Genomic DNA, 13,913 nt, shown 5'->3' with positions numbered 1-13,913 from the left:
TCTTTCTCTTCTTTGCTCTATATTTATTTCTTTCTATTATTTATTTTATGTACATTAGTGTGAAGGTGTCAGATCCCCTGGAACTGAGGTTACAGACAGTTGTGAGCTGCCATGTGGGTGCTGGGAATTGAACCCAGGTCCTCTGGAAGAGCAGCCCCATCTGCCCAGCTTGCTGCTCTATATTTTCTTCACACTTTAAGCTAAAGACTGGATTTACCACTATGTAGACCACATTATCCTCAAACTCACAGAGGTCCACCTGCTTCTGCCTCCCAGGTAATGGGATAAACTTTATTTGTTTTTTTGTTTGTTTGTTTTTGTCGTCCCCCCCCAACAGGGTTTCCCTGTGCAGTCCTGGCTATCCTGGAACTTGCTCTATAGGCCAGGCTGGCCTTGAACTCACAGAGATCTGCCTACTTCTGCTTATCCAGTGTTGGGATCAAAGGTGTGTACCACCACCACCCAGCTATTTTTTTTTAGTCTGGAAAAAGAAAAACAGGGTTTCATCAAGTCCAGGATGACCTTGGACTCACTATGTAGCTGATGATGACCTTGAACTACTGGTCCTCCTGCTCCACCTCCCCAGTGCTAGGGAACCACACACCACAATGCTTGATTTTCCTGGTGCAAGGGAACAGACCTCAAATGCTTGCTAGGCAAGCACCCTACTGACTGAGCTGCATCCTCAGCTCAGCTTCTCAGTGTCCCAGACAGTGACAGTAAGGTACCTGCAGGGCTGCCTGAGGGAAGGTGACCGAATAAAGTCAGTGTCAGAGAAAGAGGACTGGGACAAAGAAGAAAAGCAATAGAATTGAGTCCAACAAGAATCTACGTGTTAGCCGGGCGGCAGTGGTACATGCCTTTGATGTCAGCACTCGGGAGGCAGAGGCAGGTGGGTCTCTGTGAGTTCGAGGCCAGCCTGGTCTACAGAGTGAGTTCCAGGATAGGCTCCAAAGCTACTCAGAGAAACCCTGTCTCAAAAAACAAAAAAACAAAAAAACAAAAAAAAAAAGAAAAGAAAAGAATCTAAGCATTGATTTTGTTGTTTCTAATTGTTTTGTGTTATTCATTTTATTTATTTTTTAATTATTTATTTTTATTTTATATGCATTGGTGTTTTGCCTGCATGAATGTCTATGTGAGGGTGTCAGATTCCCTGGAACTGGAGTTACAGGTGATTGTGAGCCATCATGTGGGTGCTGGGAATTGAACCTGGGTCCTTTGGAAGAGCAGCCAGTGCTCTCAGCCACTGAGACATCTCTCCGGCCCCTTGTGTTATTTATTGTGAGTTTTTTGGTGTTGCTGCTGTTGTTATAATTTTACTATTTATTTATTTATTCATTTGTGTGTGTGTGTGTGTGTGTGTGTGTGTGTAAGTCAGAAAAAAAAGTTGTAGGAGTTGGTTCTCTCCTTCTACCCTGAAGGAAGGCCCTAGGGATGAAATTAAGTCTCCAAGCTTGGCAGGTGTCTTTAGACGTCTCCCCAGTCCTGCAGTGTTTTGTTTTGAACTGGCTCCGCTCGCTCACTGGTGAAGGGCTCTCTAACATGGGTCAGCTTGGCGGCTAACATGGGTCAGCAGGCTTTGCACTTCCCCTCCCCTCCCCCTTGCTAAACCGTTAGATCGCATTCCTAAAGCTAGCCCCCAGGGTCTATTCCTGTATTTGGCCACTTTGTTATACCTGGCTAAAACTCAAGGTCCAGAAATCAAAATTCTTATTTTGACTATACTGGCTACCAGGTCCAATCAGGACTTTCCAACTCATCCTAACATAGACTTCCCCTTTGCTGTCCTTTGAAAACCCACTCCTGCAAAGAAGAGCTGCTAGGTGCCCTTGTCCTCTCCCGAGGCAGACCCCCAATGCTGTCCCTCCAGGGTAAGGAATCTCCTTTGTGCTGAGAGCTTGGTGTTGGATGGTCTGTGATTCGTGGGTCGAAGAAAGAGGGTCACTCCAAGATGAATTTTAGGCTCTCTGGAAGCAGGGAGGAAGTTTCTATGAACTGAACCCTGAACAGCGTGCTATGGTGTATTTATTGATTGTTACTCAAGAGTTGTTTTCTGGGTAAAAGAGTTCCTCATACTAAAGTCCCCGATTTAACCTCTATGTCCTTCTGAGGAGAGCATCACCCCCCCACACTTTAGTCTTTGTTATACACTGTTTGCAGTACTCAATAATCCAAGACATCCAGGGGTGCCAGGACAGTCTTCTGACCAAGTCCCCCAAAGGCTGTAAAGCAGCTCCATGGAAAACAAAACAATCACTATTTCCACAATGATTTCTTAAAGGTCAAGGTACTGCTAGAAAACAACCATTCATTCTGAAGTTCACCTTAGATAGAATGAAAAACAACTATTTCATTCTAATATTTACCCTAGATACCATGATTCTGTTGATGTTTCCTCTACAACGTGGTTTCTGCTGTGTTCTGTACTGACTCCTGGCTCTCTAGCTCCGAGGCCCCCAGCCGGGAGATTACAGGAGCAACCTCCTACTCTCTAGTCTGGGCTTCACAGCACTCAATAGCAATCCTCTCAGTCCCTGACAATGTCTTAGGCAAACTCCTTACCTTAGGCTGGGAAATGTCAGATCCACCCTGCTTCAAACCCACTACCATATCAGAACCATCTTTTCCTCCTTCCCAGAGCTCAAGCTGTCACCCTGGCTGCTAAGTAAAGGGGATGACTGGGGTGGCGTGGTCTAGGTCAAAGGCACTTTGTTCTGTCTCTTGGGAAGGCCTAGCTCCCAGAACTGGACACTGGGAAATGGAAACAATCAACACAGGCTAAAGGGACAGATCTAAGGTAGAGAGCACAGATCTGATTGGGTGAAGTTCTGTCTACTGTTTTTGGTCTCAGTTGTGCAGCAGAGAGATGTCAGCAAACATGTTCACTGATGACAGACCTAAGAAATGATCACACCCAAGAACAGCTTGGCAAATCAATGAGTTTACTGGAGATACTTACAGGAACATGGGTGAGCTGTTACTCCAGGGGCATGGGTGAGTGGTTACTCCAGGGGCATGGGTGAGTTGTTGCTCCAGGGGCATGGGTGAGTGGTTACTCCAGGGGCATGGGTGAGTTGTTGCTCCAGGGGCATGGGTGAGTGGTTACTCCAGGGGCATGGGTGAGTGGTTACTCCAGGGGCATGGGTGAGCTGTTACTCCAGGGGCATGGGTGAGTGGTTACTCCAGGGGCATGGGTGAGTGGTTACTCCAGGGGCATGGGTGAGTGGTTAGTCATAGGGGCATGGGTGAAGGTTACACCCAGGAGCATGGGTGACTCAGGCATCTCCCCCATGCTCTCATCCTCCCAGCAATTGCTCTCTGCTTCTGTAACCTCAGGAAGGGCCCTGTCAATCTTTTAAGTTTCCTGATCATAGGGTGACCACTGCCCAAGATAGATGGTGTTCCGCTTGGTTGGGAAATCTCTTCAGACAGGACAGTCTTGTCTTCCCCAATCCCATTGACAGTCCACCTCCCAATCACCAGAGGAAAGACCCTGCCGCTAGGGTCCAGAGCCACCTGGCTAGCCTGGGGAAACCTGCCCTTCCTGTGTTTCTTCCTATGCCATCTCAGAAAATCTCCAGGCTTATCCGCCCCCCCCCACTACCTCCCAGGGACTACAGAAGACTGGCAGAGAACAGTGCCCACTTCCGGCTGGATTCCCACGCTTTTCAAACCCCGTTAGTCTGCACTGCTCCAGCTCTTACAGCTGCTGTCCGTGTCACAGCCGTTTATGGTTCCAAATAATAAGCCTAAAAAGAGCTATGGTCACTTTTTCCCCTTCTAGACCCGTCAGTGGCCAAAAAGAAAGAGTGGTGTTAGCCGGGCGTTGGTGGCGCACGCCTTTAATCCCAGCACTCGGGAGGCAGAGCCAGGCGGATCTCTGTGAGTTCGAGGCCAGCCTGGGCTACCAAGTGAGCTCCAGGAAAGGCGCAAAGCTACACGGAGAAACCCTGTCTCGAAAAACCAAAAAAAAAAAAAAAAAGAAAAAAAAAAAAAAAAAAAAAAAAAGAAAAGAAAGAGTGGTGTTAACCGTCAACTTGACACAGCTTAGAATCACCTGGGAAGAAAGACACAGTGAGGGGTTGTCTACAACAGTTGGCCTGTGGGTGTGTCTTTGGTGGGTGGTCTGGATTGCCTTAACTGAAATGGGGAGTACCCACCCACTGTGGGCAGCACCATCCCCTAGGCAGGGGGCCCTGGGCTGTAGGTACAAGAGAAGGCTTATCAGAAGAAGGCAGGCATTTGTTTCCTCTCTGCTCTGTGGAATATTCCTTTACACTGTGTAATTATGTGTCACTGTGATTGGGTTAATAAAGAAGCTGACTGGCCAATAGCTGGAGGCTAGGCAGGACTGGCAGACAAAAAGAGAGCACGAAGAAGAAGAGTCTTGGGAGTCTCGAGAAGATGCAGAGGAAGCAGGAGATGAACTTGCCATACTGAGAAAAGGTTCCGAGCCACGTGGCAGAGGGTAGATAAGAAATATGGGTTGATTTAAGTTATAAGAGCTAGTTAGTGACAAACTAAGCTATCAGCCAAGCATTTATAATTAATAAGTCTCTGTGTGGTTATTTGGGAATTGGCTGGTGGGACAGAAAGGTCCACCTACACTACCCTACTTCAAGCTGCTGCCTTGACTTCCTGGCCATGATGGACTGTGACCTGGAACTTTGAACTAAAATAAACATTTTTATCTATAGGTTGATTTTATTTTGTTTCATTTTTTGTTTTGTTTTAGATCTATTTATCTTATTTTATGTGTATGAGTGTTTTGCCTTAATGGATGTATGTCTGTGCACCACATGCTTGCCTGGTGCCATTGGCAGTCAAAAGAGGGCATCAGATCCTCTGGAACTGCAGTTATGGGTGGTTATAAACCACCATATGGGTGCTGGGAACCAAACCTGGGTCCTCTGCAAGAGCAGCAAGTGTTCTTCTGAACCACTGAGCCACCTTTCGGGCCTCCTCTAAGGAGCTTTTTGTCAGAGTGCTTTATAACAGGAACAGAAATGGAAATAGAAAAGAGGGGTACACAGGAAGGACCCTGCTGAGAAACCTGGAAGAAAAACAAACAAAACAAAGCAGAGCAAAGCCTGTTTTTAAAAAAGATTTATTTACTGTTTATAGTGTTCTGCCTGCATGTATGCCTGCATGCCAGAGAGGGCACCAGATCTCGTTACAGATGGTTGTGAGCTGCCATGTGGGTGCTGGGAATTGAACTCAGGACCTCTGGAAGAGCAGCCAGTGCTCTTAGCCTCTGAGCCATCTCTCCAGGCCAACAAAACCTTTTTGTTGTTGTTGTCTTGATTTGGGTAAATACAATCCTGTTGCTCCCAGGGCAGTCAGTGGTGGTGCACACAGAGCCATAGAATTTGTCCTGCTATGGCTCAGAATCTCACCTGACGTTCTGGTGAGAAGACTGAACATATGCAAAGCATGACAGATGTTCAGAGTGAGCCAGCCATGGTGCTGTAAGCCTGTAATCTCCTCTCTCTCTCTCTCTCTCTCTCTCTCTCTCTCTCTCTCTCTCTCTCATTTTTTCAGTTTCTCAAGAAAGGATTTCTTACAGAGACCTGCCTGCCTCTGCCTCCTGAGTAGGCAATAGTGGAGGATCTCTGAGTTTGAGGCCAGAGTAGAGAGTAGTTTACATAGTGAGTTCTAGGACAGCCAGGACTACAAAGACCCAGTCATCTGTAATCTTTCTTTGTGAGTATGTGTATGTGTGTGTGTGTTCAGGAGTTCAAGGCCAGCCTTGGCTACATAGCAAATTCAAGGGTAGCCTGAATTATAGGAGATCCTATCTCAAAGCAAAAAAATTCACAGTGTAGAACTTTGGGTTAACACAGAGAAGATGATGCCTTCTGCCCTTTGCTTACCCTGCCCCATGCATGGCAAAGAGCATGGGAGACACCCACACTCGTTGGCTTGGCTACTCTGTCTTTTCCAGAGTATTATCCTTCACTATTTTCTTCTTTTGAGACAGTCTTGCTATGTAGCCCTGGCTAGCCTTCTTCTTGCTATGTAGACCAGTCTGCCTTTGAATTAAAAAATAAAAAATTTAGACTTATTTTGTATTTTTTCTTCTATCTGCATATTTGTGTGCTGTGCATGCTGGTGCCACAGAGTTCAGAAGAAGGTGTCAGATCCCCTGGCACTGGAGCTGCAAGATGGCTGTCGGCTCAGGGAATGGATCCCAGGTCCTCTCTGAGAGCAACTAGTGTTCTCTCCAGACCCCCTGGCCTTCTGACAATCCTCATGTCTCTTGTTAATCCTACCTAACCAGAGTAAAGACCATTACCCAAATTCTTTGGTCAAATTAAGTAGGCCTTATCTTCTGTTAGACAAGGCTATCTCCCTAAAGCGGAGTTTGAGAAAATGACACTGAACACAGGAAAAAGCAGGGCTTATATAGCCCAAAAAAATTGCAAGGCTAGGGAGTTCCCAGGGGGTTTGGTTATGTAGGAACTTGGCAGAACATTTCAAAATTATATGGCAGAGCATCTTATCAGGGTGGAGTTTAGGGTATAGGGTGTGGAACACGTCAAATTCCAGAAAATGGGTCAAGATGGGGTCAAATGCAAGCTTTACAAAAAACAGAAATGAACTTATTTTGACCTTGTAACAAGATGGCCTTTCATCTTAAGACTGGTCTTAAGTCAGGCTGGTCCGTCATGCTGTCTCACGAGTGCCAGGATTATAGGCAAAAGCCACCACACCAGACCTCATCTTCTCCATTCCAGAGACCATGCTGCTGGGGAAAAGGCCTGCCTGCCCATATTGAGAGCACATCTGTGACGAGCTGTGCCTCCCTGGCTGTCTGGAAGGGCAAGATTTCCTTCCGACTTTGCCGTCTCTCAGAAGGCACATGCTAGTTCTCTAAGCAAATTGTTCTCCTTCTCCTCCTCCTCTGTGGGGAGGTTTTCTGGGTCAGGAGGAGATCTTGAGTCACAATCCCAGCCACCCACCCACCCCATCCTTGTCTGCTTCAGACACACTGGCTTCATGTTAATCTCCAAAGCAGGAAGCATGCTCCTGACTCAGGAGCTGGCATTCCTGATCCCTTATACTTCACCTAGCTTCGACCCAATGTTGCTTCCTCCTCCACCTGGTCTCATCTGCACAGGCCTTCCTCAATCACAGCTCTCACCTGGTTCTGCAATGCTGTGGAATAATAATCCTCTTGTACACTGTAAAGATTTGTCACTTGAACTGGTTTAATAAAACACTGATTGGCCAGTAGCCAGGCAGGAAGTATAGGTGGGGTGACCAAACTAAGGATGATGGGAAGGAGAAAGGTGGAGTCAGGAGTTGCCAACAGGTACACAGGGAGCAGGAGATGAATGTACCATGCTAGTAAAGGTACTGCCATGTGGCAGAGAGTAACTAAGGAATATGGGTTAACTTAAAATGTAAGAGCTAGTTACTAATAAGCCCAAGCTATTGGCTGAGCATTTACAATTAATGTAAGCCTCTGTGTGTTTGAGAGTGGCTGCAGAACAGGAAAAGTTGGCTTAGACCTGATTCCTTTTACTTCAACTAGCTTGACCCACTGTCTCTTCCTCCTCCTCCTCCACCTGGTCTCATCGGCACAGGCCTTCCTCAACTACAGCTCTCACCTGGCTCTGCACCTTGCTTCTAAGCATTGTGTTAAATGTTGGTGTTCTGAGTCGCATGGGACACTGCAGGTTGTATTGAGGCCTTTCAGTAGCAGGGTGGAACAGTGCCCGATGAACCGAGGACAGACAAGCAAACACATATCTATTGATTGTTACACAAAAGTTGTTTTTAAAGCAAAACAAGTTCCTCATACCAAAGTCCCTGACCTAGTCCATGTGTTTTGTGGAGGACAACGTCACACCTCTGCAACGTCAGTCCTTACTGTGCACTGTTTGCAGGACTCAATAATGCGAGACACTCCAGGTGTGCCAGGACCAGCTTGTGACCAAAGTCATGCAGAGGCTGTAAAGCGCCTTCAGAAAAGCAGCTCCATAGATAACTGTGGTCAGAAGGTTTCTCCAGTCCTGCCCGGCCCTGCAGTTAGAACGAATCTTTCCCTCCCTTGTCCTGCAGCAGCTCGGTCCCAAGTAAACACACAGAGGCTCATTTTATTTACAAACTGTAAGGCATATGGGCCAGGCTTCTTGCTAGCTAGCTTTATCTTAAATTAACCTATTTCTATTAACCTATGCATTGCCACGTGGCTTTGTGGCTTACCAATACTTTTACATCTTGTTCTCCTGGCAGCTGCTCCCAGCTTCTCCCCCCACTCCGCCTTTCCCTTTCCTGTCTCTCTCAGATTTCTCACCTGCCTCTAAGCTGCTTTGCCATAGGCCAAACCATCTTATTTATTAACCAATGGGAACAACATATATTCACAGTGAACAGAAAGACATCCCCAAGCAGATAACAGAAAACAATCACTGATCAGATACAAAAGATTTCCTCAGGGTTTAGGTATGCCTAAAAACAATCCCAGCACAATGTTCATGCCAGATAGGACGGCTTTACTAATTCTCTGCTACACTGTGTGGCTGATTGACTCTTTCTTGGGTCTAGAAATAATCTTGATAAGGAAGGACCAGGTTGTGTGTCTACAGCACCTGTGGGACCCAATGATGGGGAATTAAATGAACTCTCCAGCCAGCTCTCTGCACAAGGTACCTCGGGCAAAGCAATGGTCACTACTGCAACTCAGCTCTTCTCTTCCATCCCTCTCTGGGACGGTGGAGACTTGGGCCAGATGTGGCGAGGACTGAGTCCTCACTGAATCTCATTCTCTGCCTGTTGTGGGATCCATGTTATTGCTCGAGCCTTGCTGCCATGATGGGAACACAGGATGGAGTATCTTTCTGTACTTGGGCTGAACTCATTAGACGCCCCTCCCGCGTGGGTCTAGAGGCCCCGTATACTTCCTGTTATATATTTACACACCAATTTATAGCATTGTATGCTTCTCTCAATAAACATGAAATCAACTCACTCACAAAGCTGAGCTTTTGTAGTTTTGTTGTTTTATTGTTTATTTACTTAATGTTTTTTGAGACAGACTCTGTGTTTTTCCTGGCTGGCTGGGAACTCACTCTGTAGACCAGGCTGGCCTCTGCCTCCCAAGTCCTATGATTAAAGATGTGCACGAATATACCTTGTTTTCAAGATTTTATTTGTGGGGCTGGAGAGATGGCTTAATAGTTAAGAGCGCTTGTTCTTGAAGAAGACCAGAGTTTGACTCCCAGCACCACGTGGCTGTTCACAACTGGCCATAACTCCAGTTCCAGGGGTCACTCTTTTCTGACCTTCAAGGGTGCATGCACATGGCGCCCAGACAGATATGCACCACAAAACATTCAGACACGTAAAATAAGTAGACTTTTTGTCTTTTCCCTTGATGTTGTGTCTTTTTCTTTTTATATTTTTTTCTTTTTGCGATTATAGAAAATTTATGTCCTTGAAGTAATTGAGTAGAGAAGATGCATCCTGAATGTGGGTGCCACTACTTTGTGGGTTGGGGTCAGGACTGGATGAAAAGAAGAGTAAGCTGAGCACTGGCATGCATGCATTCATTCATCTATCTCTGTGAGCTGAGCACTGGCACTCATTCATTCATTCATTCATTCATCTATCTCTCTGCTTCTGACGGTGCAGTAACGTGGCCAGTTGCTTCAAGGCCCTGCTGTCTTGACCCTGTTGTAATGAAACCCTTTCTCACTTAAGTGGCTTTGGTTGGGGTGTTCTGTTACAGAAACAGGAAAAGAAACTAAGACAGGTTCAAAAGCACAGTAGACAGTGTCCCCCTGAGACATGGAGGAGAGCCCTCTCTATTGGGAATCTCCGCTCTAGCCCTACTCCTATTCCAGACCCTGCCCCTCAGAAAGCCCGCCAAGGGTGGGCTCCTCCCCCAGAGATGCTCAGACCACGCCTACAGGGTATTTAAGACACAGTCTGCCACATGATTTCTCTCCTGCTCTCTTCCCTGGAGAATCATCCGGGGTTGCTTTGCTCATAAAACCTGGAATTTTAATTTAGCCTGATCTGATTTATTGCATCAGCAGAGAAACTCAATATCGGGTCCAGAAACCTTTCACTTTGCCAGGATGCCTCACCCAACAAGACCTTAGATCCCTTGGAGCTGGAGCTACTAGTTATGAAAAGGTATCTACAAATGAGCTCAGACAGTCTCTGACTTAAAATGGTTGGGCTTAGAATTTTTTCTTTATCCTAATGGAAATGTAAAATGCATCAGACAGAAATGGTAGGTTAAATGTTGTTTGAGACAGGGTCTCATGAGTCTCAAGTAGCCCAGGCTAGCCACCTCAAGCTCACTCTGTAGTGAACTTGTGAACTGTGAACTTATCCTTCCACTTCCACCTTGCCAGTGCAGGGTACAGGCGTGGCCCCTCACACTCAGTTTATTTGGTGCTGAGGCTGGAGGGCTTTGTGTGTGCTCACTAAACACTGCCAACTGAGCCCCAGCCGCAGCCCCTTCAACGCATTTGGACCTGGTATTTTCAACTTGGAATCAGTTTGTTGGGCTATAGCCCCATCTCAAGTCAAGCATCACTATACAAAGTCCCTTCTGAAGATGAGGAAAGGGTTTTAAGTGCAGACTGTGATGATGGCTATACACCCTCTGAGCACACTAAAAAGTCACCGGTTGAACCTCAGTTGAGCAAGCCATAGGGTTCAGAAAGTGTATCTCAGGGCTGGAGAGATGGCTCAGAGGTAAGAACACTGGCTGCTCTTCCAGAGGTCCTGAGTTCAATTCCCAGCAACCACAGGGTGGCTCACAACCATCTGTAATGACATCTGGTGCCCTCGTCTGGCTTGCATGCAGGCAGAACACTGCATGCATAAATTTTATAGGAAGAAAGGAAGGAAAGAAAGGAAGTTATCTCAAGGTGTGTACAGCAGTCTGGAGTGGATCTCCTGCAGAACAGAATCAGGGAGAACAGGGGTGGCTGGGGTGGCGGTAGGGTGCTTTGTGGCAGAGTACTTGCCTAGCATGCTCCAGGCCCTGGACTTGATATCAAGCACTACAGAAAAGAAGAGAAGGGAGGATGGGCATGGTGGCACATGCCTTTAATCCCAGCACTTGGGAGGTGAGGCAGGTGGGTCTCTGTGAGTTCGAGACCAGCCTGAGCTACAGAGTGAATTCCAGGAAGGGCGCCAAAGCTACACAGAGAAACCCTGTCTCAAAACAAACAAACAAACAAACAAACAAACAGGAGGAGGAGGAAGAGAAGGGAAGGGGAAGGAGGGGAGGAGGAGGAGAAGCAAGAATTAACAACCATGCCACTGAACACACCTCCCACTTAGGACCGAAGATTCCACTCTCCAAGAACTCCTTGGCATGAAGATCATTTTAAGCTGTTTATTTTGGGAAACAGGATGGAGGTATCTTTTGTACCAGGAAAAGAAGGGTCTTTAAGTCTCAAGAGAGCCTCACAGAGGAGAGGGCAACCCAACTTGAATTTGCACAACAAACCTGTTTGCCTGGGCCTTTCCTGGTGACTTCTCATAACTTGTCTCTACACCACTTCCCATGTTCTCAGTAGACATGCTACAAGAGAGGCCTTCTGAGTCGGAGACAGACAGTTTTCTCTGGTTACCTCCCTCACACAGGAGCTGTGTGCAGTCTAGATGTCTTCCTTCCCTCCTGTGGATCAGTCTTCTGTTACAGCAGCCCCAGCTGAGAACACAGAGACATAGAAGGAGGGCGACTGTCACTCCCTGACTCCAGAAAGCCGCCTTTCAGAAAGTTGCCCATTTCCTCCTCATTCCTCTCAGGCAGCATCCGGACCTTCAGGTGGCCAGACCTGGTGGCACACAATTAGAAGGCCAGCATTTGGGAAGTAGAAGGAGGAAGAGACGAGCCTCGGCTACTTACTAAAGTGGGATCTAGACTTGGATGCAGGAGAGGGTGTCTCAAAAGGAAAAAAAAAAAAAGATCTTATTGAATGAAAAAAAAAGAAAAAGAAAGAAAGAAAAGGAAAGCGCATGACTGCTCCTCGGTGTGGAGGAGGAGAAAGTTGATTGTAGATAAAAGGAAGGGCACAGCCAGAGGCAGAAGCACCTGAGAGAGTCCGCAGTGGACATGACCAGACTGAGCTGTGCCATGTGGGGAGAGGGGGAGGGGAAGGGAGAGGAGGAAGAGAGGAACCAGGGGTGCAGGCAGGAAGCCAAAGGCACAAAGGAGGTGGAGAATCAAAATGGTTGCATTATGTAGGGAGGAGCAGCCTAGTCCTCAGGGCTGGAGAGTTCAGGGTAGGGTAGCGCTAGGTACGCCAGCCATACCCTGTAACAGGTAGGGACTGAGGGATGCTGGGAGAACCTGGCAGTCAGGTATACTTTGGTATGTTAAATAGGTACCTCAGCTGTTTGTCCCGGTTTGAAACTTAACATTTATAACACAAAGGATCCCAAACCCAAAGGCTGTGAGCCTTCAGGAATCCAATCTGGAGCCAGGAGAGATGCTCAGCAGTTTAGAGCACTTGCTGCTCTTGCAGAGGACCCACGTTTGATTCCCAGCACCCATGCGTCAGCTCATGACTGTCTTTAAGTCCAGTTCTAGGAGATCTGACACTATCCTCTGAACTTACAAACACCAGGCATGCATGTGGTACCATGATGCCTAAAGAAACTCCATTTTTCATCAGGCCTCCATCTTAATACCTAATAACTATTTGTCCCAAGACTCAAATTCCTGGAAGATAAGTTCCCAGCAAAGCTGATTCAGGGACCCCCACCCAGAAATGTGCATCTGTGACCACCTGCCTCGATATGCTATGACTAGCCGCTTTTGACTCCTGTAACTTTCTTACACAGACATTCACGGACTGTTTTAGGTCACTCAAACTGCTTGATCTTGGCAAAACAGACCAGCTCTTTGCTTGCTTGTGCAAATATCAAAGGTCCTTTATGCAGTTTTCACATTCAAAAACCTTTCTCTAAACTCTCTCTGGGCAGCACACCTTTAAGGCTGTTACCCTGTTGGCCCCTTAAATAAATTCAACTAAATACAATCTGGATTGAGTCTGTGGTCTTTTCTCACAGGTCTCAAACTCTGTAACATTTCACACACAGAGAGATGCAGACGAAACACTCATACATATAACATAAAAGGAGACAAATGTTTTTTAAAGGCATTCCAATCTGGGGCTGGGGAGTAGCTCAGTCAGTAAAGCGCTGACCTTGTAAGAATGGAGACCTGAATTCAATTTCAGAACTCAAAAGCACAGGTATGGTGACGCTGTGATGACCAAGGTTATGTTTTAAGTTTAATTCCTGTGCTTAAGAGAGCTACAAAACAAAAATGCCTCTGAGAGTGCTGGGGAGCCAGACCAGAGCTGAGCAGAGCTGACCAGAGCTGACCAGAACCGACCAGAGCTGATCAGAGCCGACCAGAGCCGACCAGAGCCGACCAGAGCCGTGACAGGTTTCTAATAGTCCTGCCAGGGCCAGGCCTTAGTTTTGGTTTATCGGAGCTGGCTGGAGCTGAGTAAGCAGTTCTCGGGAAGACCACAACTCAGGGGCAACCAGTCAGCAGGCGCCCCCCAGCCTTCTGCTGGCTCAAGAGAGCTTTTCCTACCCTCCCGTCAATAAGCCCCTAACCACTACAGCCTGCAACCAATCAGCACCCATTAATTCCTCCTCCCTGGGATTCCTCTAACTCCACTTAAAAGGAGCTTGTGACCTCCCTTCAGGGTCGCTATTTGCTACCCCAACCTGTTGGAAATTAATGTTCTTGCTAAGTTGTATATGTGACTGTTGGTCTTTCTTGGGGGCTCCTCACGGACCCTAACAACTGGTGCATTGGCCAGGAAGCCCTCCCAAGACCCCTGACATGTTGAGCGTTGGAAGCCCGGCTGGCCAGTAAGTGTAAGTGTGAGTGCTCTTTGTCTTGGTCTGTCATTGTT

This window comes from Peromyscus maniculatus, chromosome 8, assembly GCF_049852395.1.
Source record: "Peromyscus maniculatus bairdii isolate BWxNUB_F1_BW_parent chromosome 8, HU_Pman_BW_mat_3.1, whole genome shotgun sequence".
NCBI classification, from domain to species: domain Eukaryota; kingdom Metazoa; phylum Chordata; class Mammalia; order Rodentia; family Cricetidae; genus Peromyscus; species Peromyscus maniculatus.
The sequence above is the reverse complement of the archived record's forward strand: the minus strand, read 5'-3'. Positions refer to the sequence as shown.